This window comes from Dendropsophus ebraccatus, chromosome 10, assembly GCF_027789765.1.
Source record: "Dendropsophus ebraccatus isolate aDenEbr1 chromosome 10, aDenEbr1.pat, whole genome shotgun sequence".
NCBI classification, from domain to species: domain Eukaryota; kingdom Metazoa; phylum Chordata; class Amphibia; order Anura; family Hylidae; genus Dendropsophus; species Dendropsophus ebraccatus.
The window spans coordinates 82,580,183-82,607,980 of record NC_091463.1 but is presented as its reverse complement, the minus strand read 5'-3'; the positions used below and the strand labels follow the sequence as shown (position 1 = coordinate 82,607,980).

The 27,798-nt window shown below is 41.4% G+C and overlaps 1 long non-coding RNA gene across 1 annotated transcript in view; it reads left to right on the top strand.

Annotated features, from left to right (window-relative positions):
- The window catches only part of LOC138803062 (uncharacterized), a 34,288-nt gene extending 10,876 nt beyond the window's left edge, over positions 1-23,412 (top strand). Inside the window, exon 3 of the long non-coding RNA XR_011364853.1 lies at positions 23,330-23,412. This is a non-coding gene — a long non-coding RNA (uncharacterized lncRNA). The remainder of the gene's footprint in view (positions 1-23,329) is intronic.
- The last annotated feature ends 4,386 nt before the right edge of the window (positions 23,413-27,798 follow it).

The following is a 27,798-nucleotide window of genomic DNA, read 5'->3' as shown; positions in this document are numbered from 1 at the left end:
ACGTACCTAGATGCCAGTTGAGAATAACATTTGGTGGCTGACATCAGTGGGTAAGAGCAGCGTGACAGGGGCACGTGGATAGGTAAGTATGCTTTCTTTATTTTGTCCCCACAGACCCTTGCGTGTCAGAATTTTTTTTTACTTTGCTGCGAATTCTCCTTTAACTTCTTCCCAGAAGGGTATAGAAGGACCCTAAAAATGTGAGGGCAAGGAGTACAGACAAAGGGTATCCAGGCAAGATGGGGCTTATAATTTTGCAATAGCTGGAGAGCCAAAGTTTCCCCACCTCTGCATTAGAGGGACCTTTTACTACTTTCATGTATAATCCGCTGGTGCTGGGTCCATATGGGATTCCATGACCTTTTTGTTATAAGTCAGCAATGTTATCCACTGTTCTATTATATATATTATTTTTTGCCCAAAACGAAGTTGGACATCTGTTATATATTATATATTAATAAATAAATATTTTACTAGTTGTAAAGAAAGAAACATTTACAGTACATTAGTAGTTTTAAAAACTGGTCAGAGCAAATAGGACCCCTAAAAATGGTGACAGGGAGTTACTGGGGTCAAGAGAAAGCCTAGTTACTGAATGGGTTCTACAGCTCTGTATATACAAAAGAAGAGGATAAAGCCGAGGTGGGCGGGGTCAGTGCTAAGGTAGGTGGGACCAGTGCTGATGTAGGCGGGGCCAGTGCTGCTAACACTTGTAATGTACTGAGCTGGCTTACTATAGATATGTGTCATGTCCCACCACGGGTGTTACTGGTTTATACACCCCTCGCAAAAGCCTGTACTCTAGGTTAACGTGGAAATGGAATAGTACCTAAGTTTTACCACTAGATGTCACTATTATTTGTATATGCACTTTTGTATTGCACAGCTGTAGTTAACAAGGGTTATTGTTTGTTGTAATCTGTGCACCAATAAGAGCTGTTTTCCCTTCTCCACCTATCTCTGTCTCTTTTCTTCTCCACCACTCACAGGGGACATTACACCTCCTGTAGGAAGTTGTTACATGGGGAGAAGAAGTACACGCCCACACTTAGTCAGTCCAGTTTAACCTTGTCTGTAGTGTGGTAGTGGACAGACGCATATGAGAGACGCAAACACCAGTTTCTTGAAAGCAGCACTTCTACTCACTATGCAGTGTTAAGCCACTCAATAGAGGACATGTCGGAGATCACCCCAACCCATGCCATGAACATTTCAAAAAGAGCAGGACAGTATCCTATAGCAGAGGAACTGATCCGGATAGAGCAAAGTTGCTACAAACCTATGTACTCTATCTCACAGCATGGGTGTAACCAGAAAATCTTGTCCACTCTGCTCAACTCAAGTAAAAATGTCTGGGCTTTGTGTCACCCTAATAGGACGGGTCACCCGACACTGTAGGGCAACATGTGGTTCAACGACAACAAAGGTCGAAACACAGGCACAAGTAGTCTTCTATTCTCAAGTTATCAGTATTCTACTTTTTCTTCTAAAGTTCTGGCGGAGCACACTTCTACTCGGATTTTTGGCACAAACTCCTCTCCACTACTCTGAACCTGCTGCACAAACTCCTCTCTACTACTCTAAACTGACTCTACTTCTCAGCACACAGCCAAGTCAGCACAGCTCTTCTGCTCCTAAAGCGCTTAAAGAGGACCTGTCACCCCCCGTGCCGGGGTGACAGGCTCCCGACCCCTGTTACAGCCCCCTATACTCACCTGATCCCGCCGGGTCCCGCTTCCTGATCCGGTCGGGTCACAGAGATATGAACGCCCGAAGCCCGGCGCGCACGCTCACAGGAGAGTCCGATGCCCATAGAGAGTGACGGAGCATTGGACTCCCCATTCATTCTCTATGAGTGTGGGACTCTCCTGTGAGCGCGCGCGCCGGGCTTCAGGCGCTCATATCTCCGTGACCCGACCAGATCAGGAATCGGGACCCGGCGGGATCAGATAGGGGGCTTTAACGGGGGGTCGGGAGCCTGTCACCCCTGCACGAGGGTGACAGGTCTCCTTTAATGCAGATTGTGCCCAGTCAAACCAGAAGTCTATGATCAACTACTGTACAAAGTATCCTCACAAGTAAAGAAGGTTATATTTATGATAACAGGACTCAGTGATTATTGTTCCGGCACCTACACAGTAGATACCTCATGCTTGGGTCATCTCCCCTTTCTGTGGGAGGTGGTACCGATAGTCCGGGTGGGTCACAACTCTACAAAGCTACATAGGCTAGCAGAGACTCCTTTTATTTTGACAGGAGTCCCTGCTATTGTATACTGAGCGGCAGGGTATTTGCCAAATTTCTCTTCTTTGGCTGCTCCTGCAATGCAGAATAGCTCATTACTTGAGATTCACTGCTCGTCATGTGACCAGCAATGAATCCTTTGTAGGGCAGCTATGCTTGGAGGAGCCAGATACACAGTTCATGACTGTTTATTGCCCAAAGGAGATATGTAATGATTCGATATATTATCTTTCATTATAATCACTGGGACTTTGCACCAGACCCAGCAAATGTAGGTTCTAGTGTGAATTGACTAGCGAATGTGAATCAAATTTGATTTGAAATGAATTTTTAAGAGTGTTACCATGGATACAGTAGTACGCAGAAGTAGGATAGAATAAATAGCTATGAATAAAGATCTATTGTCCTAAGGATTTATTCTTGTATTCATTTCCTTTCTGGCGAAATATTGCTGTAATATCAGGAACCTCACCTTAGAAGCTATTCCTCAGAAAGGCTGAGCGGTTATACCGGGGCAGACTACATAACATACCCAGATTGGTATAAATCACAGAGTAAGACAATAATTTGACGGAATAGAAACAATAAACAAAACATAAATGTGGTTTTCTTTGTTTTTATTATGGTCTGAACAATAGACGAAAGTAAACAGACTTAAAGGACAACTCCGGCAAAAAATTTTTTTGGCTTATTTAACACACATTACAAAGTTATATAACTTTGTAATGTACTTAAATACCCGGTCTGGCCCCCTTCCCCCACTTTCCGACCCCCGACCCCGGAAGTTAAAGAATATATACATTACCTATTACGGTCGTCACGGTCCTCTTCTCTGGTGTCGGGTGATGTCAGAGCTGGGGGCGGTCCGGGTCTTCTTCCTCCTCGGCGTCTTCATTGAGAGTGAATGGGAGAGAAAAGGCTGCTGGTGCACATGCGCACCAGCAGCCTTTTCATTGGCTGGAGCGCATCACATGGCTTCCAGCTTGCTCAGCCCTGATTGGCTGAGCTTGCTGGAAGCCATGTGATGCGCTCCAGCCAATGAAAAGGCTGCCGGTGCGCAAGCGCGCTGGCAGCCTTTTCTCTCTCATGGACCCGGAAGAAGGAGACATCGCTGGACGGCGGACGCAGGTGACGGTGAGGCGGACGGCGGGCGAATGGAGTGGCGATCGTCACCGGAGGGATGGTGAGTATGGTGTCTGTGTGTGTCTTTGTTTTTTTTTTTTGGGGGGGTCCCGCCGGAGTTGTCCTTTAATCCTGCATTTGGGATCTTAGATGTTCTTGTATAAACTTACAATGACTAAATTGTAGTAGTGTACAATCCCACTAAACTTTTTATGTAAGGCTGGGTTCACACTACGTTTAAAAAAAAAAAAAAAACGGATGGAAAAAACAGATGCGTGTGTGCATCCATTTTGATCTGTTTTTCCATTGACTTCCATTATAAAAAAAAAAACGTATCAAAACTAATCATTTTTTTGACAGACACAAAAATGAGGTCGACCACGTTTTGTGTCCGCCCAAAAAAAAACTTATCCGTTTTGATCCCTTTTTTTTTTAATAATGGAAGTCAATGGAAAAACAGATCAAAATGGATGCACACAGTTGCATCCGTTTTTTTCATCAGTTTTTCATCTGTTTTTTTTTTTTGCAAAAAATGGATTAAAAAAACAGATTGCAAAAACATTGTGTGAACCCAGCCTAACATGCAAGTAAGAAAAAAAAATTCTCAACATTTTTTGTTGGTCAGGGTCCAAGTGTTGAGATGCCAACTGCATCTTAGAACAAGAAGGGAGAGATGCTCCTCGCCCTGGTCTGTCTCTGTGAGACCTGGACGGCCCCATAGACTTGCATTGGGAATCTGACCAGGTCATGTGACCCAGAGCCAGAAGAGAATGTGCTAAATGCCGACTTCCTCTGTCTCGTTATCAGGATTTTTATGATTTATGAAAAGTTTTAATTAATGACAATTACGCTGCAATGCAAGTTTATTCAATAATGTTTGCATATCAAAGTCTATCATAGTTTATCACAGTCTGTGCCCAGCCAGTCTGCCCCCTGCTCACCTAGTGGATGGCAAGGCCTCTGGGACATCTGTACAAGGGCACATAAAGTACATAGCAGGCCTGGGAGCCTTCACAGAGCCCCACAGATCCCTTACTATCATGACAGACAGCAACCTAGCCTCATAGTGACCCCCATGAAAACTTTTATCCCCTTACTAAGGGGTTAAATTATGAAGCTGTTGGCTGTTTGCTATTTCAGATTTGACATGGAATGTTCCCTGGTTTACGGCTTCTGGATTATTGCCGTCCTGACCTGGAATATTTTAAGTGTTGTATGATATCTGGCAGGCTTGAGCTTTTAGATGTATACAGTATAGTATATGCACATGATTACTCCTTACTCTATACTCCCATAAGGAAACATGAGAAATCTTTCCTATGGTTCTTGTGCCGTGGCCCGGGTTGCTGGGACTGATGTTGGGCCTGCTGGTGGGTTCTGGTGTTTTGGAGGCTACTTGTCATGGTGGCCGGGAGCAGTAACATTCACCCCCGGACACACGGCAACCGAACCTTGGTTCGGACTAAGGTGAGATCCGAGGTATAGGTGCAAGTCCGGCAGCAGAGATTACAGTCCCACTTTAAACAACTTTCAAACTTTACTTATCAAAAATAGGTCAAAAATAGTCACAACCAGTGCTCAAGTATTTTGTGCAAAACAGTGACAACCAATGCTCAGGTACTTAGTGCAAAACAGTGACAACCAGTGCTCAGGTACTTGCCAATGTGCAAAAGAAATCAGCAATAATACTCCAACAGGTAGATAGGTGAGTTGATAGAAGAAGTAAGTTAACAAGTGTCAGAGACTGGATGGGCCCTTGCCTAATGTACTATGTACTCTGCTGGGATGTTGTAAAGTGTCTCTAAAGTGTTGAAAAAGTCCTCATACTCACATATGGATGAGTCTTAGTTATCTCAACTAACCGCCTTCTGCCCCACTGTGTCGGGTTTCCGTCCTAATAGGGTAGTACAAGTCCCGGGGTCTCTGCTCTGGGTGTAGCTGACTTGTAGAACCCTTCCTACAAAGATGAACGTCATGTCAGTAGAGAGCAACTTGCTGGCACTGTGCTCTACTTCAGGTCCAGTCTTTAATAATCCATCCTAAGGTGGTGGACTGTCCTGTTTTGTCAAGTAAATCCACGGTGTAGGGAAGGAAGAAGACTCCCTTGTATCCAGCTTACCTAGGGGTCTGGTCTAGCAACCCATGAAGGTTGGGTAACTAGTTGCACGAACAACTATATAGACATTCTGCCTGGCCTGTAGCCAGGCACTAACTCCTGAAAAGCTAAAGGGAAGTTTTTACTATAAAGGAAGTGTATGTGTAGCTGGATCTAGCGTGAACTGCAGCTGTGCTGTATGAGAGTGACATCTAGTGGTTGGAGTAAGGTACAGCAGTCTCCTGCCCTAACCTGTGAGGCTAGAGTGAGATACTTTTACCAAGGTGTAAGAAGAAAAGAAAAAAAACACGTAGTGGGGCACTACACTTGTATTCATCTTAGCATGAAGTGTTTTTTTGGTGTTTTATGTGGTTTCTTTGCCACATTTCATGGTGTTCTCTTTCCACCATATCCTGAAAAGTTTTAGACTATTCTAGGAGTAGCAAAATTTTTAGTTGTGGAAGTAAAAAAAAAAAATGTTAGAGTAGGAGAAAAAAAAAATCCCTGCATAATTTCAGCAAAAGCACTTTGCACAATATTTTCCACCTAAAGTCAATGGTGCCCAATATGTTTTTTTTTTTTAATTTTCCTCAAAATCAAAGCTGTATTTGCCCCTGATTTTCTGTTGTACGAGCATACCTTTACATTTTTATAGTAACAGCCTCAAATACACACTCAACCTAAGTTTTTTTTTTTTTTTAGCCAAAGCTAAAAATGTATCCGACAAGACAGAAAAGTAAAAGGTCCTTCTTTATATTTTCCATTATTTAAAATACATTCCTATTTTTGGCTCAAATAAAACACTCAAATGTAATAATAATAATAATAATAATAATAATAATTAGTAGACTGTGAGTGAGTGGCTATAGCATCTTACTTGCTGAAAAATAAAAACACATTCAAGACAAGACAGAGAAAATCCCAAGTTCTGTCTGTGTAAAACCGCTATAACACAGGATGCATAGAAACATAAAGCAAACACAAAACATGTTAGGTGTTGAAACTGTTTATACAGCAAAATACAGAATGATCATTTTGTGCTGCTGGGAAACGCTATATACTCAAAGCTGAAACGAGTAGTGAAAATCTTATGTTTATTTATAGCTACTTACATGAATTGCAAAATGCAAAAATTGTGTAACATAGCGTAGATGTCAATGCTAAATACATAGATATAGATAAAGATATAGATATAGATATATTGAGCCTAAAAAGTCATATACGAGTAGTTTCTAGACTTCATATCTCTTATCACATATCTCTTACATAATCTCTTATCTCATGTCACCACGTTACAGAGTATACCATGTCACCACATTACATAGTGTACCATGTTACCACATTACATAGTGTACCATGTTACCACATTACAGAGTGTACCATGTTACCACGTTACAGAGTGTACCATGTCACCACGTTACAGAGTGTACCATGTCACCACGTTACAGAGTGTACCATGTCACCACGTTACAGAGTGTACCATGTCACCACGTTACAGAGTGTACCATGTCACCACGTTACAGAGTGTACCATGTCACCACGTTACAGAGTGTACCATGTCACCACGTTACAGAGTGTACCATGTCACCACGTTAAAGAGTGTACAATGTCACCATGTTATAGAGTGTACCATGTCACCACATTACAGAGTGTACCATGTCACCACGTTACAGAGTATACCATGTCACCACGTTACAGAGTGTACCATGTCACCACGTTACAGAGTGTACCATGTCACCACGTTACAGAGTGTACCATGTCACCACGTTACAGAGTGTACCATGTCACCACGTTACAGAGTGTACAATGTCACCATGTTATAGAGTGTACCATGTCACCAACGTTAAGGTGTCCTCAGAGACATGGTTCCTACTCTAGCATTTTCACACTAGTAATGGCCTCTCCTGGGCTGAATAAGCCTACAACTGGGAAGATAGGAGCCAAATTATCTCTTTTATAGCACCCTTAAATACAGACAAAAAACCCGAAGGTGCAACAGCAACCCACAGGTGCAAGGGCTTACCGTATATACTCCCCCCGGTGTACACACGATAAACACCTGCCCTGTAGATATTAAAAAGTGAGGAAAAGTGAGCAAACTATTTGATTAAACGTGTATACCACCAACGTTAAGGTGTTCTCAAAGACATGGTCCCTACTCCAGGTGTTTATTGTGCGCACACTAGGAAGAGTATATACGGTAAGCCCTTGCACCTGTAGGTTGCTGTTGCACCTTCTGTTTTTTTGTCTCTACTTAAAGAGGATGTACCACCAGGTACATCCTCTTTAAGCTGAACCCACGGATCGAACGGCACCATCATGGAGAAGCCGGTGCCGCGGTCCATTTTTCAGACCGCGGCCCGGTTCCCGTGCACGGCGCCGTTGTATCCACCGTGACGGCGCTGTTTGATCCATGATCCATCCATTCAGCTTAAAGAGGATGTATCTGGTGGTACATCCTCTTTAAGCCACAAGCAGCATGGTACACTCTGTAATGTGGTGACATGGTACACTCTGTAACATGGTGACATGGTACACTTTGTAACGTGGTGACATGCTACACTCTGTAATGTGGTGACATGGTACACTCTGTAACGTGGTTACATGGTACACTCTGTAACGTAGTGACATGGTACACTCTGTAACGTGGTGACATGGTACACTTTGTAACGTGGTGACGTGGTACACTCTGTAATGTGGTGACATGTTACACTCTAACGTGGTGACATGGTACACTCTGTAATGTGGTGACATGGTACACTCTGTAATGTGGTGACATGGTACACTCTGTAACGTGGTGACATGGTACACTCTGTAATGTGGTGTTATGGTACACTCTGTAACGTGGTGACATGGTACACTCTGTAATGTGGTGTTATGGTACACTCTGTAACGTGGTGACATGGTACACTCTGTAACGTGGTGACATGGTACACTCTGATCAAATAGTTTGCTAAGATCCTCACTTTTTAATATCTACAGAGCAGGTGTTTATCGAGTGTTCACTGGGAGGAGTATATGCACCTTCAGTTTTTTTGTCTGTTATCACAGGTTTATCCACACCTTTCTATGGCTGCATTGTTTTTAATTCATTGACCAAGGATTGTTGGCTTTGGCCAAGGTAAGAGACAGATTTTCCAACTACAGAAAGAAGAGACCCTATTTAGAACAACATTGAGTTTTCTGGTAGGCTGATCTAGATAAAGACTTAGGCTCCTATTACACGGGCCCAATAAATACTGTATGTGAGCACCGATCTGCTAGATTGGCGCTTGTTTACCAGGCCTATTACATGGCCTGATAATCGTTTAGCAAGGGCTGCATGGACATCATTACTGATGTCCTTGCAGCCCCTGCCCAAACAGTTTACTGTACATTACCCATACTCGCTTCCTCCCCTGTCCCGCATGCTGCAGCTTCACCGAGGCCCATCTGAGCTGACAGGCCGCTCAACCCATCACTGGCCAGGACTTCCCTGGCCATTGATTGGCTGAGCAGCCTATTAGCCCAGATGGGCCTCTCTGAAGCTGCAGCGCGTGGGACCAGGGAGGAAGTGAGGATGGGTAATTATACTGTTTGTAGAATCGTCAACCAGCATCCACGCATCACCATTACATGTAGCGATGCACGGTCGGCGCCCGATGATAGATCTTTGTCTCTATTACACTAAGCGATAATCAACCAAATCGGGCGGATTTGGCCAATTATCGCTCTTAAGGTCTCCATACACCTTGAGGCCAGGTTCAGACTATGTAACTGTGCGGCTGTATTTGCGGCTGTAATTGTGCGGCGGTATTTTTGGTGGTTCATGCGTACGCTGGAAAGTATAGGATATACGGCTGCACAGTGCACACTATGTATGAATCTACGGCCCGATCGTAAACGGACCCGTAAAAAATGAACAAGACCATTGTTTGCGGCTGGACATGCGGCCGAGGATTGACAGGCGGTCCGTAAGGAGTACTTCAAAAATAGCCGGCAATGATGCCGAATGCCGATGCCTCTAATAGTTAATATATTAAATTAATAAAACACATTCTCTTTGTAATAAAGTCCCTTTCGTTGGTCAATAATTTAATTCTAACGAATCCATCATTTTGCAATTAAAAATACTGTTAAAATAAATAGATATATAAATAAATGTATATTTATATATATATTTATTTTTTGACAGTATATTTATTGCACAATGATGGATTCGTTAGAATTAAATTATTGACCAACGAAACTGAATTTATTTCAACGAAATTGTGTTTTATTAATTAAATATTAATTAGTACAGGAAGCTCTATAAGCCGTTAATTCATATGCCGGCAATAGAGCATTCTGTACTAATCATCACTTTACTTTAATGAAAACATCAAATGTTTCTTCTAATTATGTTGTGACAATAGCATTATTAGAAGAAACATTTAGAATTATATGTGCGCTCAGCTGATTGGCTGATCGGCTCAGCGCACATATAATGAGCCGGTCCGCAGCACAGTGACTTCATTGTGCTGCGGACCAGCGAAGAGGACACATCGGGGTGAGTATAGAGCTCTCCCCACCCCCTCCCCGGCACTGCACCCCTCCCAGCAAGGAAGGGGGGTCACTTAACCTCTTCCTTGCTGGGATGGGTGCAGTCCGACATCAGTCTGGCCCCCAAGGGGTTAAGGGGGATGCAATACATCCTCCCTTAACCCCTTGGGGGCCAGACTGTAAGCAGCGATCAGTAAAGATGCTGCATACTGTAAGGAGCACAACACGGCTCACAATGATGGGTGTTGTGCTCCTGTTTGTGTGTTTTTTGTGTGTTTCTCCCTTTTTGTTTTTCAGATATCGGTATCCTGGGGATTACGTCGGATTCCGTGGACTACGTCGATGACCAGCGTTTTTTTAATGTTTTTTTTTAATAAAATGGTCAATGAGGGGTGTGGGGGTGTTTTTATTTGAATAAAAGAATTTTTTAACTTGTGTCTTGTCTTTATTTCTTTACTTTATAGACTTAGTAGTGGAAGCCGTCTAATAGACGGAATCCATTACTAAGTTGGGGCCTAGTGTTAGCCGGTATAAAATGGCTAACACTAACCCCCTATTATTACCCCAGTACCCAATGCCACCAGGGGTACTGGGAAGAGCCGGGTGCCAGTGGTCCCGGAGCGTCAAAATTGGCGCTCCTGGACCGGGCGGCAGCAGGCTGGTAAGATTTAGGCTGGGGAGGGCCTACACCAATGGCTCTTCCCACCCTGGTGTTACCAGGCTGCTGTCGTTTGGTTTTTAACCCGGCTGGTTATAAAAATAGGGGGGACCCTATGCGTTTTTTTAAAATTATTTATTTATTTAAAAAAAAAAAACCGCATAGGGTCCCCCTTATTTTTATAACCAGCCGGGTTAAAAACAATACGACAGCAGCCTGGTAACACCAGGGTGGGAAGAGCCATTGGTTTAGGCCCTCCCCAGCCTAAATCTTACCAGCCTGCTGCCGCCCGGTCCAGGAGCGCCAATTTTGACGCTCCGGGACCACTGGCACCCAGCTCTTCCCAGTACCCCTGGTGGCATTGGGTACTGGGGTAATAATAGGGGGTTAGTGTTAGCCATTTTATACCGGCTAACACTAGGCCCCAACTTAGTAATGGATTCCGTCTATTAGACGGCTTCCACTACTAAGTCTATAAAGTAAAGAAATAAAAAAAAGACACAAGTTAAAAATTTTTGTATTGCATCCCCCTTAACCCCTTGGGGGCCAGACTGATGTCAGACTGCACCCATCCCAGCAAGGAAGGGGTTAACTGACCCCCCCTTCCTTGCTGGGAGGGGAGCAGTACTGGGGAGGGGGTGGGGAGAGCTCTATACTCACCCCGATGTTGTCTCTTTGCTGGTCCGCAGCACAATGAAGTCACTGTGCAGAATGCTCTATTGCCGGCATATGAATTAACGGCTTATGGAGCTTCCTGTACTAATTAATATTTAATTAATAAAACACAATTTCGTTGAAATAAATTCAGTTTCGTTGGTCAATAATTTATTTCTAACGAATCCATCATTGTGCAATTAAATATACTGTCAAAAAATAAATATATATATAAATATACATTTATTTATATATCTATTTATTTTAACAGTATATTTAATTGCAAAATGAGGGATTAGTTTAAATTTAATTATTGAACAACGAAAGGGACTTTATTACAACGAAAATGTGTTTTATTATTTTAATAGATTAACCATGAGAGACATCGGCATTAGTGCAGAGGATCGCAAACCCCGGTAATAGCGATTCATGTAAACTGTGTTCCCTGCTTTCCCAGATGCATCCAGAGGTGTTTGCATCACTTTCTTAAGATTTTATTTGTTATTTTTAGTTGAACCAGATTTCAAAGTAAATGACCGTATGTTTTGAGCCGCATGTCTATTTTTTCCCACGGCCGTAGTTTCATCCGCACATTTACAGCCGCATAAAAAATACAGCCGCACAGTTACGTAGTGTGAACCTAGCCCCCAATAATTAAAGGCCAAACAATCGTATGTCCGTCAGTTATCTCTCCCGACCGGCCCCTGTTCTCTCCATATTCAGGGACGTTTGGCACAGCTGAGTGTTCCTGTGATCTCTATGGGGAACAAACACATTCTTCTGGTTCCCACAAAGCTTGAATATTTTTTTTATCTAGTTTTTATTAAAAATGTCACTGTTGTTATAACTTTCAAAATCCAAATCAACAGTAGATGTGATATAAAGCAAGTTTGCAATTTACATTCATTATTTATTTATTTTTAGTTATCATGGAGAACACTGCACTTCCTGTTTTCTGACTCTTTTTTTTCTCAAAAAAAAAGAAAACAGTCAGAAAACAGGAAGTCCAATGTATCCCAGACCATCTGAGCGCTCACAGAAAGAAAGCAGTCATGTGATTGATGGACACGTTGAGTGTACTGGCAGGAATACCTGTGTTGAGTCTGTTTTTTTTTTTTTTTTCAGAAAATCTGCCTTCAGGAGACTGGACCTGGATTTCTGGTAAGTACAGCTTTGTATTACAGCATGATAACAACAAAAACAATAATGAATGTATATTGCAAACTTGCTTTATATCGCATCTACTGTTGATTTAGATTTTGAAAGTGACACTTTAAGGATCAAAGACAAGAAGAGCATGGCACAGTATCAACATTACTAATGCAAAGACAAGAACATCTGCCGAGGACGACAGATCAATTATACAAAAGCAAGTAATATGGAGCGATTCCTCCGGGAACAGAAAGTTAATAACATAACATGACTCAGCAACAGAAAAGAAGCATACATGTCTGGAAACAGGCATCTAAACAATTCTGCAGTGAGGTCAGGGTAAGAGGCACTCAAGGACTTCCAGAGGGGACAAGTTAGGTTATAGCCTTAATAGATAGAGTTGTTAAAGCGACTCTGTACCCTCAATCTGCCCACCCCAAATCACTTGTACCTTCAGATAGCTGCTTTTAATCCAAGATCTGTCCTGAGATCCATTCGGCAGGTGATGCATTTATTGTCTTAAAAAACAACTTTTAAACTTGCAGCCCTGTGCCAAACGGCTGTGGCCTAGAGTGACTATGCATTAGGGTGGCACAACCTCTCTGTCCCTCCTCCCCGCCCTCCTCAACATTAGGAATGCTCCAGGCAGTTTTTCTCCTATACATCACCTGTGAGAGCACAGCACATGGGCTGGATCTTTAAGGCACCTGTGCAGTGTTCACAGCAGAGGAATAGGAAAGAGGGTGGGGAGGAGGGACGGAGGGGTGGTGCAAAGTTAGGGCACAGATACTCCAATCCACGGCCGTTTTGTACAGGGCTGCAAGTTTAAAAGTTGTTTTTTAGGACAATAACTGCATCAACTGCCGAACGGACCCCAGGACAGATCTTGGATTAAAAACAGCTATCCGAAGGTACAAGCGTTTTGGGGGGGACAAATTGTGGGTACAGAGTCGCTTTAAGGGCAATTAACACCAGGGGTCCCAGATCTTATAAAACTTATTAGGGCACTTTCTAGTGCAAAGGTCCTACTGGTGGTGGTAGTGGGGAGATCCGACAATCCCCCTAAGAGAGATATACTTCCTAGAACAATCTTCTGAGATATTCTCTATGTTCCTGGGTAAATTATTGATCCATCTACGAGTATATCTTCATGAGGCCGACCAGTTTCTTGTAGAAATTTATAAGATTGGTGCTATAGGGGTGGGATGGGTGTTGCCAACTTTGTGCCTCACATACAGTAAATGAAGAAATAGTTTCCGAACTCTTCTTTGTGGTTTCTATCTCAAACATTAGATTGTTTTTAAAGATCATAAACCCCTGACTGTACATAATATAGGGGGCCTCTGTAATGGGGTGGGACACTCAACTGTACCGATCAGAATCTTAATTTGGGTTGTTTACTTTATGTTTTTTAGTTTACACATTTTCCTTTATATTCTTCCCTTAACCCTTGCATACTAGAAGAGGTACAATAGGTGGAAATGTTATCGGGGAGCCGACGGGATAGGGTTCTGAACTTCACTTCCATAAACAGTTGAAGTTTTCTTCTTGGAAATTTCCAGGGATATCCAAATTTTAGGGCTTTTACTACTTCATTTTAAAGGAGTGAAATCTGTAGTTTACCAGCAGCAAAATCCGTATGGATTTGTGGAGAACTCCGTGGTGTCTTCTTTCCAGTCTGACACAGTGCTCTCTGCTGCCACCTCTGTCTGTTATAGGAACTGTCCAGAATAGGAGCAAACCCCCATAGAAAACCACTCCTGCTGTGGACAATTCCTGTACCTAACAGAGATGGCAGCAGAGAGCACTGTGTCAGACTGAAAATAATACACCACTTTCAGCAGGACATACAGCAGATGATAAGTACTGGAAGACTTGAGATTTTTAAAAAGAAGATTTACAAATATGTATAACTTTTTGTTAAAAAAAAAATATTTTTTCCGGAGTACCACTTTAATACAAACATGTTACAATAATATCTTAAAGGGAACCTGTCATCCCGGCGGCCAGGGTGAAGCCCACGCGACCCACCGGTGGAGCCCCTTATACTTACTCCTTCCTCGAATGAGGAATCCCCCTGATGAGAAATCCCTGTCGGAAGCCGCGCACGCTCACCAGAGATGAGTCCAATGCCCATAGAGAATGAATGCCAAGTCGCGCAAGGCTTCCGATGGGGATTTCTCAGTGGCGGGACGGGGTTCAGGACCGGGACTTCAAGGAAGGGGTAAATATAAGGGGCTCCACCGGGGGGTCGGGTGGGCTTCACCCCGACCGCCGGGCTGACAGGCTTCCTTTAAAACATATAGCATAAAGGTTACTATTACATAAAGCGATTTTTCGACAATAAATGAACTCAAACGACGGCTTTGGCGAACGACCTGAAATCATTCACCCAATTACACAGAGTGAATATGATTGTTCATATGAATATGAGTATATTGCGTTCGTCCTGTCGTCGCCACTGTATTCGCCGTTACTGTGAACGACCGAACGTCTTATTACATGCGGACGATTTGCGAACGATCAAAGATAAAAATAGGTCCAAATTCTATTGAACGACCAACGATTTCTCGTTGGTCGTTTAATCGCTGTCTGCTATTTCACAAAACTGTTATCGTTCAAATCCGATTTAACGATTTTTCGATCGATCGTTCTGTGTCATACCACCCTAAGGCTGAAGAACATTGTAAAGACAGTATCCCCCTTCTTATAATGTTTATTAATACACTGCCAACAAATTCTGCAGCACTGCAGAGCTCTGAGGCTACATTAACAATCAGATATTGTAGAAATACACAATAATAGAGAAGGGGTCCTAGCTGGAAGAGTTTACAAACTATTTATCACTAAGGGAAAGCTGTCTACAGCAGAGTGAGAGTGGGCTTACACTACCCATACAAGTCTATGGAAAGGGGAGGAGCCAAGGAATATGAGTGAGCATGAAGTGCTGAGAAAGAGTTACAGTGCTGCTCCTCATGTACATACACAGGACAGTGTACAGGAAATTAACTAAAAAAAATATTGCTGCCCCCCCTGTTTACCCTCGTGTAGCATTTTCTAGATGATCATGAAACCATCTTCTAGAAATGTAGCAAAAATCAGTGGTTAATCTGCTAATTTCTTTGATATTCAGCTGGTTTATGGGACTAAGTGAGGAAGGGGGGAGAGGGAGCTGAGCGTGGTCAGAGTGGACCCAGGATTTTAGACATCAAGAATGGAGAAGAATCAGAAAAAAACAGGGAAAGTTGCAAGATAGGTTATACATGTATATTAGACATAGGGTGGTATTCGGAAGGGGGATTATTTAGAATATTGTTTTTGTTACCCGGATAACCCCTTTAATTTTTTTGTTCTACTGCAAACAGGGCATTGAGGGCCGTGTACTGCTACAGCCACATATCAGGCAGACACTGGGCAGTACGGATGTGAAAGATTTCTATTATTTAATTCTTAGTTTAAAGTATAATATAAAACGTTATAGAATCAAAGGATTAGAGGCCATAAAGCGAGGAAGAGCTGGCATATGTTTTATGCATTTACTTTGTTTCGTGTTCCTTTAATCAGTGTGCCCGGAATTCTTCTAAACAATATGAATCATCAGGTTTCCTCTAATGACTTTGCAGATGGTCAAAAGGAGAATTTCTGCAAACAACTAAGGAATACGTTCTGCACAGTAACAGCGGAGAAGAATTTGCCACCCTCAAGCCACTGTATAGAAGTGGTAGTCATAGACGAAACACATAGGCGATGTCCGTTTTACGCTATGATCGCTTCATATTCCTATTTGTATCATCCCAACAAAACATATTTATATTTATGAAAAAATAGATTAGATTAGAACTTTCAACTGGTTTCAGAATATAGATTTGTAATTTACTTCTATTAAAAGATCTCCAGTCTTCCAGTACTTATCAGCTGCTGTATGTCCTGCAGGAAGTGGCGTATTCTTTTCAGTCTGGCACAATGCTCTCTGCTGCCACCTCTGTCCATCTCAGGAACTGTCCAGAGCAAATTCTCTAGACTGGAAATAATACATCACTTTCTGCAGGACATACAGCAGCTAAGTACTGTAAGACTTGATATATTTTTTTTTTAAATAGAAGCAAATTACAAATCTCTGCCACCAGTTGATTTGAAAGACTTTTTTGCTGGAGTACCCCTTTAACCTATATATGGCATTTTCTATCAGTTTTCTCTTCTGCAGGCTCCGTCCTTACATTTCAGTTTTCCCTGAATTAGTGGGTGGAGCTTAGCTGCTATGGGGTTTTCCATGCACTGCTAACAGACAGAAGAAGAAAACCTGCAGATTTCGAATGTGGATAGGGTTTTAACAAATCTCATCTACACACTATGGAGACTTTCCGGACAAACTTTAATCTGCGATGCCTTACTGCAACGAGACTGTTGTCTGTGATTGCTGAGCAATGATAGTACCTTATCAGATCTTATATGATGAATATACCTGCCATAGCTGCTCATGACTTTGTGGTTATTCTAGCACTTATAAATGTACTGATGACGGACTGTGATAGGAACAATGGAAATGAGAGACGTTACTTAGTGCGCAATGTCATAGTGGTGGAGGTAGAACGTGAAGAAACAAAGTAATATTGTTATCAAAGGAAGACCAGATATTTTATAACCAAACTGTTTGTCTTTTTGATTAAGTTGCACCATTACATGAACGTAAAACTGCTCATAAACAAGAAAATATAGACATTTCGGGGGACATTAATGAAGACACCCCTCCCCGATTGTCCCGCTGGAACATGCCTCTTAGTGAAACTGGCCTGACCTGCACCTGCCGTATGGCTGGCATACAAATCCTGCGACTGAACAGGTGTAGATCTCTGCCATTACTTTCGCCTGCGTGCACAACACAACACAAGAAGACCTGGCTACCAGGGAAGCTATATACATGGAGACCTGGCTACCAGGGAAACTATATACATGGAGACCTGGCTACCAGGGAAGCTATATACATGGAGACCTGGCTACCAGGGAAGCTATATACATGGAGGCCTGGCTACCAGGGAAACTATATACATGGAGACCTGGCTACCAGGGAAACTATAGACATGGAGACCTGGCTACCAGGGAAACTATATACATGGAGACCTGGCTACCAGGGAAGCTATATACATGGAGACCTGGCTACCAGGGAAACTATAGACATGGAGGCCTGGCTACCAGGGAAACTATATATATGGAGACCTGGCTACCAGGGAAACTATATACATGGAGACCTGGCTACCAGGGAAGCTATAGACATGGAGACCTGGCTACCAGGGAAACTATATACATGGAGACCTGGCTACCAGGGAAGCTATATACATGGAGACCTGGCTACCAGGGAAGCTATATACATGGAGGCCTGGCTACCAGGGAAACTATATACATGGAGACCTGGCTACCAGGGAAACTATATACATGGAGACCTGGCTACCATGGAAACTATATACATGGAGACCTGGCTACCAGAGAAACTATATACATGGAGACCTGGCTACCGAAGAAACTATATACATGGAGACCTGGCTACCGAAGAAACTATATACATGGAGACCTGGCTACCGAAGAAACTATATACATGGAGACCTGGCTGCCGGGGAAACTATATACATGGAGACCTTGCTACCGGGGAAACTATATACATGGAGACCTGGCTACCAGGGAAGCTATATACATGGAGACCTGGCTACCAGGGAAACTATATACATGGAGACCTGGCTACCAGGGAAACTATAGACATGGAGGCCTGGCTACGGGGGAAACTATATATATGGAGACCTGGCTACCAGGGAAACTATATATATGGAGACCTGGCTACCAGGGAAACTATATACATGGAGACCTGGCTACCATGGAAACTATATACATGGAGACCTGGCTACCAGGGAAACTATATACATGGAGACCTGGCTACCGAAGAAACTATATACATGGAGACCTGGCTACCATGGAAACTATATACATGGAGACCTGGCTACCAGGGAAACTATATACATGGAGACCTGGCTATCATGGAAACTATATACATGGAGACCTGGCTACCAGGGAAGCTATATACATGGAGACCTGGCTGCGGGGGAAACTATATACATGGAGACCTGGCTGCGGGGGAAACTATATACATGGAGACCTGGCTGCGGGGGAAACTATATACATGGAGACCTGGCTGCGGGGGAAACTATATACATGGAGACCTGGCTACCGGGGAAACTATATACATGGAGACCTGGCTGCCGGGGAAACTATATACATGGAGACCTGGCTACGGGGGAAACTATATACATGGAGACCTTGCTACCGGGGAAACTATATACATGGAGACCTGGCTGCCGGGGAAACTATATACATGGAGACCTGGCTGCCGGGGAAACTATATACATGGAGACCTGGCTACCAGGACAACTATATACATGGAGACCTGGCTACCGGGGAAACTATATACATGGAGACCTGGCTACCGGGGAAACTATATACATGGAGACCTTGCTACCGGGGAAACTATATACGTGGAGGCCTGGCTACCGGGAAAACTATATACGTGGAGGCCTGGCTACCGGGGAAACTATATACATAGCTGTTCATAGAATGTTTTGCAGGTTGGTAATGAGGAAACATTTTGCTTCACATTGGTTCCCCTTTTGGTTTTAGGTTAGGTTTCTAGGATCCCTTTTGCTTACATGAGTCTTGTGGCCTTTTTCTCCCCTGCTGTCACTAATTTGACATTAGAAAGCTTTCTGCATCTGCTGTGTGCTGCTTTATTTTCAAAACTGATATCAGTGACATCAGGATTCTTTTATGTCTACATATTGTTCATGGTCCCCTACACTAGGGCTCCATGGAAACTACATACTGATCATGCCTTAGAATGCTTAGCTAAGCAAGTATGGGTTAAAAGGGTACTCCAGTATGACCTTTTTTAAATAAAAGTCAAGGGAAAAACGGATCAAAACAGATTTTCGTCTTTTTTTTTGCAAAAAAATGGATTAGAAAAAACTGATTTAAAAAAGATAGTGTTAACCCAGCCTTACTGATACGATACCCTCATTGACCAGTTTATCATTTTTAATTGGTTTTCTTTTCTTAGTTTTTTTTTAAATTTATTTGTATCTTTTTTTATTATTATTGATTTCTAAACTAAACATTTTTTTTTTTCACCCTGAAGAAGCAGAATCACACTCTTTTTGCAAGCAGGAGTGAACCACTTTTGTCACGCAAATAGGGAACTTGAGAAACAGATCTTGAGAAATAATGATGCCTATTGTTCTTGCTTTTGTAGCTATAACCTCGGTTGTTGTCTTTTCCTTTTAAGGTGTGGTTAAAGATTTTATATTTTTCTGTGAACATTTAAATCAACAAAAATATAATAATTTTTTATAAGCCAAAGAAAAATCAGTCTGGGACAACGGTTTGTCACGTGGTCGGCCACAAACATGATAACAACATTGTTACTAGACACAAAGGGGGAAATATATCAAGGGCTTTGCGCCTATTTTTTGGTGAATAATTGGATTTTTCACCCATCTATGAACCAGTATTCGACGGGTGAATATTTTTCAGATGCGACTTTGTTTTAATCTGCCTGTATTCACCCAAAAGTTCCCATAATCCGGAATTAGAGCCCAATTTATCATTTGCGACTTTTTAATGTTCTACAAAATGTAATTCGGAGCCAGACACAAGATTTTAGATTTTTTTTTAGAACTTGGTCTTTTTTATGTAGCACAAGAAAAAACATGAAGGTAAGAGGTTTAGATTATGGAAGATGTCAATCTAAGATGACTAGAAGAGCTGAGGTCATGTGCTAGACAGAGATGAGGAATCAGATATAGGGAGGTGCAGCACTGTAAAGAGTTTTGTGGGTTGGTTTGAGGAGTTTAAAGTGTAAGGGCTGTATAATAAAGCCTGACATCCTGGGTAAGTGAGTACAGCAAAGCCTTATATACAGTTCAAATATCATGGAGCATTGTAAGCGAAGTCTGTGCAGCCCTTTATTAAGTGTAAAGAAAATAAAGATTATACTTACCTGTCCAGGCTCCCCTCGGGTCCTGTTTACTTGTTCCTGTGTTTCCCACTTACTGCAGCTGCCTTCGGCACTTCTAATCTGTAATTCTTGTCTGAATTGACAGGCTGCTAAGCCAATCACTGGCCGAGACGGGACAGCGGGGTGGTCAGTGATAGGTTGAGTGGCTTGTCACTTTACATACGGGTTTGAAAGTGTCGGAGGTGGCTGCCGTGAGTAGGGGACACAGGAACAAGGCAGCAGGACACCGGGGGAGCCTGGACAGGTAAGTATAATCTTCATTTTTTCTTTACCCTAGTATCAGCTGTCAGCCATGAATCACTATTACAGTGTTGTCGATGACTTTATGAGATGTTGGCTCCTCAGCTCATCATTGTTTTATCACAAGAAGCGATATCTGTCCGATTCTGCCTGATTGGGCTTTGTAATAAAGCACTTTGACATGTCATCAGACTTGATCGAACCGGCAATCGATCTATGATCTTTGAGGCAAAAAAATCAGATCGTCCGAGGACTGGAGCGCACTACAGCACATTCCCCCCAGATCTTGGGATCACAGAGGGTCTCAGGAATGAGACCCGCTGCGATCAGTAATTTTTGACATGCCTTAAATAGTGTTTTTAATTTATGATTCTGGTTTCATTTGTGCTTGGTAAGAGTGAAAATGATCCTGGTAAAATAAGGGTTAAATTCTGCGGCTTTGTCTTCTGAGAAGGAGAATACGTGTAATATAAGGCTAAAGTGACGCCACTTGCTAGAATATTTGTGCTTTGACTTGTGTAGAAATACACGGGTTTCAGGAAATTTGTAACACCACTTGAGTAAGAAATAAGATTACTAAGAGATAAGAAAAAGGTTTATAAGAACAAATACACAGAAGCCTTTAGACTATGGGGGAAGAAGATTTTAAATGGTCAGTATCATTTCAAATTCTCTATTATTGATAACGTAGGTGATTCCTAACATACTGCGGTGTGCAGGTGAGAGAGTACCTGGACTGTGTACCTGCAATCTATGAGTTTGTCTACCATCTCTAGACTATAAATCCAGGCTGTAGACTGTGATAAATCTGGCTCTATGAGTAGTCACAGAAGAGAAGCCTTGATTTACCTTTCAGGTACAGATGGTAGAAAAATAGATTGCAGGTATAGACAGTCACCTACACACAGCAGTATGTTGTAAATTATAGAGAATCTGAAATAACACTGACCATTTTAAATCTTCTTCCTCCATAGTCTGAAGACTTATGTCTATTTGTTCTCATAAACCTTTTTCTAATCTCTTAGTAATCTTATTTATTCCTCAAGTGGTGTTACATATTTCCTGAAACCTGTGTATTTCTACACAAGTCAAAGAACAAATATGCTAGTGAGTGGCATCCCTTTAGCCTTATGTTAGGCTAGGTTCACACTGCATTTTTGCAATCAGTTTTTTTTATCTGTTTTTCGCAAAAACGGATGAAAAAAACAGATGCATTTGGGTGCATCCGCTTTGATCCATTTTTCCATTGACTTCCATTGTAAAAAAAACCGGATCAAAACGGATGTTTTTTTTTTTTTTTAAGGACACAAAAACATAGCTGACACTACTTTTGTGTCTGTTAAAGAAAACTGACCTGTTTTGATCCGTTTTTTTTTTTTTTTTTTGGAAGTCAATGAAGAAACGGATCAAAACGGATGTACCCAAATGCATCAGTTTTTTTTCATCCGTTTTTGCAAAAAACGGATGAAAAAAACAGATTGGAGAATGCAGTGTGAACCTAACCTTACACGTAATCTCCTCAGAAGACAAACCTGCAGAATTTAACCCTTATTCTACCAGGATCAATGTAATTCTTACCAAGCACAAATTAAACCAGAATCATAAATTAAAAACGCTATAAATTACTGATTGCAGAATGTCTCTTTCCTGAGACCCACTGTGATACCAAGATAGATCCGGGAGGAATGTTCTGCAGTATGCTCCAGTCCCCGACTGAGCTGAATTTTTTGGCCTCATAGATTGTAATTTAGCAAAATAATTGGATTGGATTGATAGCCGGGCAGAGACATGCTGGTCTTGATGAATGTCCCCTATAGTGTTGTGAGCTGCTGTCCCTTGTGTTCCTACTACTGTACACAGAGCTGCCTCCTGAATCTATTCCTCCCTCCATTTTCTTGCTGATCACACCAGTGGCTTCCTTCTCTTTCCTATCTATATTAGCAGCCTACAAATAACCCCTTTGAATAGTGCCAGGGTGCTCAATCCGATGCACATTCCCCAACACTGTCATGACTGGCAGACAGGAGTAGGTGCTGTCCTGTGATTGGCCAGACAAGTATGGGAAAGGAAGTCCATATTCAGAGCATAATGCACTGAATAACAGTATGAAAATGCAATAAAAAAAAGTTGCATGGTTTTAATGGGTTGATTAGATGACATAAAAGTTCAACATCAAGATGTGGTATGTGATATGTGCCACCTTCCAAATTTTTATATTTTTATCTTATGCTAGATATTATGTATGCGGTTCAGGAAATGATAGTAATGATTCATATCTAAAGATTTTTAAGAACACTTTGCAAAAGGTGCAGAGTTGTACAAAAAGCTGCAGAACAGGTATTATAATCTGTATAATATCAATAAAAGTAAGTAAAGGTTTTCTATGGGGATTTGCTGCTGCTTTGGACAGTTCCTGACATGGACAGAGGTGGCAGCAGAGAGCGCTGTGTCAGACTGGAGAGAATACACCACTTCCTGCAGGACATTCAGGAGATCATAAGTTCTGGAATACTTTTTTTTATAGAGGTAATTATAAAATCTATAGAACTTTCTGACACCAGTTGATTTGAAAACTGTTTTTCTCTTCAAGGTACCCCTTTAAGAATGGACCCACCTGCATGCCACCTAATGGTTGGTGAATATAGAGGATGAAACAAAAGAGAATAGAAGGAGTTGGTATTAATATCCATTATCACTGTGTCTTTGCTACATAAAAAACAAACAAACACTTTTTTTAACGTTTCTTTTTTTAAGGTATTTTATGTCAGTTTAATTACATATAAAGCCCTGGACGCAGGTTACTTTCAGTTATTTCAGTTATAACACTGTTCTTATAGTCAGCTAGAAAACATCAGACTTTCTGTATCCTTATTTTAATGAATTTCTTAATATTACTATTGTATATAATGACTAGAGATGAGTGAACCTGGAGCATGCTCAAGCCCATCCGAGCCCGAATGTTCGGCATTTGATTAGCGGTGGCTGCTGAACTTGGATAAAGCCCTAAGGCTATGTGGAAAACATGGATATAGTCATTGGCTGTATCCATGTTTTCCAGACAACCTTAGAGCTTTATCCAAGTTCAGCAGCCCCAGCTAATCAAATACCGATCGTTCGGGTTCAGATGGACTCCAGCATGCTCGAGGTTCGCTCATCTCTAGTCTGTAGCCATGAACGTGACCTTCTAAGGAATATTGCTGCTCTACTCTAGTCAGTATAGATAACAAGTCCCTGAGAAAATAACAATTCCTGTGGTCTCATAGATCAGGGGTTTTCCAGCAAAAATATTTTTCTTTCAAATCAGCTAGTTTCAGAATATAGTAATTGTAATTTACTGCTATTTAAAAATATCAAGTCTTCTAGTACTTATCAGCTGCTGTATGTCCTGCAGGAAGTGGTGTTTTCTTTTCAGTCTGACACAGTGCTCTCTGCTGCCACCTCTGTACAAGACAGGAACTCTCCAGAGCAGCAGCAAATCCCCATAGAAATTCTCTCCTGCTCTGGACAGTTCCTGACTTGGACATAGGTGGCAACAGAGAGCACTGTGTCAGACTGGGAAGAATACATCACTTCCTGCAGAACATACAGCAGATGATAAGTATGGGAAGAAGTGAGATTTTTATATAGAAATAAATTACAAATCTATATAACTTTCTGAAACCAGATGATTTGAAAGAAAAAGATTTTCGCTGGATAATGATGCTATAAAAATTATCTGACAGTGCTCAGTATATAATTCCCAATGTAATATATATCTCCATACATAGCTGAACTAGTCCTATTAACATGTATCATGTTAGTCTTTATTGCTTGTGCACTTATTTTAGGCCGTGTATTGGGTTATCTTTGGGCTCCATCATATAAACCAAATCAGTGGTGGATGTGGGTTAGTATATACTGACGTTCATTTTGATGATCTCTTAAATCTACAGAAATAAATAGATGATGACCCACTTATATATTTCACACACTTCTGCAGAATTTGTAAAAGCTGAAGCCTTTTTTTTTAATTTAATTTCCACTTTGAACAAGTGCTATTTTTTATTGTAAATATTTATAAATTTATTTTAATAAAAAGTACAAAAAACAACAAAAAAAAGGAATCTAAATACAGTCAGCTTAAGCAAAGCAAAATCATTAAAAATTGCAATTGTAAACATTTTTTTTTAAATATATGATTTTTTGAGTTGTTCAGCTTACTTACAGAAAGCAGGAACTGAGCAGGTTCTCCCTGTCCCCATCAATTCAAAATATATGTTTTATAAAGAATCCATACACATTGGGCTGGGTTCACACCCCGTTTTTGCAATCTTTTTTCTTTCATCTGTTTTTGCAAAAAAATTGATGCATTTATGTGCACCCGTTTTGATCTGTTTTTCCATTGGCTTCCACTATAAAAAAAAAAAAACCAAAAAACCCCATCAAAACACATCCTTTTTTTTAACATACACAAAAATGTGTTTGGCTACATTTTTGTGTACGTTGAAAAAAAATGGATGCGTTTTGATTAGAAATGAGCGAACCTCGAGCATGCTGGAGTCGATCCGAACCCGAACGTTTAGCATTTGATTAGCGGGGGCTGCTGAACTTGGATAAAGCTCTAAGGTTGTCTGGAAAACATGGATATAGCCAATGACTATATCCATGATTTCCACATAGCCTTAGAGCTTTATCCAACTTCAGCAGCCACCGCTAATCAAATGCTAAACTTTCGGGTTCGGATGGACGGAGGTTCGCTCATCTCTAGTTTTGATCTGTTTTTTTTTTTTTTTAATAATGGCAGTCTATGGAAAAAAAGATCAGCATAAATGCATCCATTTTTCCATCAGTTTTTTGCAAAAAAGGATGAATAAAACGAACAAATTGCAAAACTTAGTGTGAACTCAGTCTTAGCTATCTGTGCTCTGCCTACCCTGCTCTTCTATAGATGCCAAAGATAGAGCACTGGGTATGGTATCCAGAAATCTATAGAATAGCAAAGAAGCAGAGATCAGAACTGGAAGAAGCGAATGCACAGTATTAACACACTACTGCCCGTACTGCTGAGTACGGGCGGCAGCAGGGAATAGCAGAGTGGCTCCTGCACTGCTCACCTCACCTTTTCCAGTCATATGTAAAGTTACATAGCACAAGGTACGGTTGGGTGAGCAGAACAGGAACCGCGCTGTTATTCAGCAGTAGGGTCTGCAGAGAATACCATAGACCAGTTGGCACTGCACGCAGCTTTTCTTGGTCCTGTTCTCTGCCTCTCTGCACTTCTATATCTGTAGAGATATTTTCTGGATGCCATACCTGGTTGTCAATCTCTGGCATCGGATATAGAAACCTATTTACAGATATAGAAGAGGAGAAAGGCAGAATGCTGACAGCTATGAAGAACACAGAAGACACAGAAGAGGACAGGTAAGTAATGCATCAAAACAGCTAAACTATTGTTAAGCTCCGTTACTGTTCTGTATGTTAAGGCTCAGTTCGCAAGTTTGAAAATTTTACACCAAAAATTTGTGATCCTGATGAACCAAATGAAAAAAAACATTTTTTTTGTTCATCTCTAGTCATAAAGTTTTTAACAGTTGGGGTCTGAATGTTCAGACTGTGACCAATCAGGAGAATAAGATGGGAGAAGTGTACGCTCAATGTGTGTCATATGACCTTGACAACAGCATAATGTAAGTCTACAAAGCCTTCCAGCTCACACAGGCACAAAGCAGGGAGAGGAGCGCACGCCAGTGCAGTTGTCTTTCACTGGTTCTCCTGGTCGGTAGCGGTCTGAGCACTCAGACCCCGACATGTCTCTCTCACATTTCAATTTTTTATTTTTTTTTTATTAGAGATTCTTCTTCTTCTTTTCTCTTCTTCTTCTCTCACATTTCAATTTTTTTTTAATTTTTATTAGAGATTCTTCTACTTCTTCTTCTCCTTCTCCCGAATTGCATACAAATTTCATTAAAAATATGATTCGATAGATTCGCTTCGCAAATTCTCTAAACATGGCGGCCACCATGTTTAGAGAATTTGCGAAGCAAATCTATCAAATTCGCAAATTGCAATGAGGCGAACTAAACGCACAATTCACTGTGAATCGGAATTCGTCAGATTCGCTTCGCTCATCTCATTATTATTATTATTATTTTTACATTTAAATTGTATTCTACTTTAAAAAAATTCCAAGGGCTTGTCTCCACAGCCAGTAAGTTAATTTACCTCTTTTTCCTCTAATGTATTGCTGAAGTGCATGATTCTATCTTCTATCTTTTACAGATTATTCTCACCTTTTAGCACATATTCAAACTTTTTAGTTTCAGAATTTCATCACAATTCAACTTAAGACTTGTGGGAGAAAACCACTAAAAAGCTGTGACATGCAAAGAAACTTTTCAAGAACAAAAGAGAATTGACTAGTCAGGCAACCTCGGGTCCTGTCTTTGACTACATCACTATAATTAGTTGTTGTTAAAATAAACAGTTCTATCTGTGCCTACATCATATACTGGGATAGGTAGGAAAGCAGTACTATCTATTCCTACATCATTTACATGGAGAGATGAGGAAGCAGCATTATCTGTGCCTACATGATATACAGGGATAGATAAGGAAGCAGTACTATCTGTGCCTACATCATATAAAGGGATAGATAAGAAAGCAGTACTATCTGTTCCTACATCATATACAGGGAGAGATAAGGAAGCAGTACTATCTGTTCCTACATCATTTACAGGGAGAGATTAGGAAGCAGCATTATCTGTGCCTACATCATATAAAGGGATAGATAAGGAGCAGTGCTATCTGTGCCTACGTCATATACAGGGATAGATAAGGAAGCAGTGCTATCTGTGCCTACGTCATATACAGGGATAGATAAGGAAGCAGGACTATCTCTGCCTACATTATATATAGGGATAGATTAGGAAACAGTACTATATGTGCCTATGTCATAAACAGGGATAGATAAGGAAGCAGTACTATCTGTGCCTACATCATATACAGGGAGAGATGAGGAATAAGTACTATCTGTGTCTACATCATATACAGGGAGAGATGAGAAGCAGTACTCTTTGC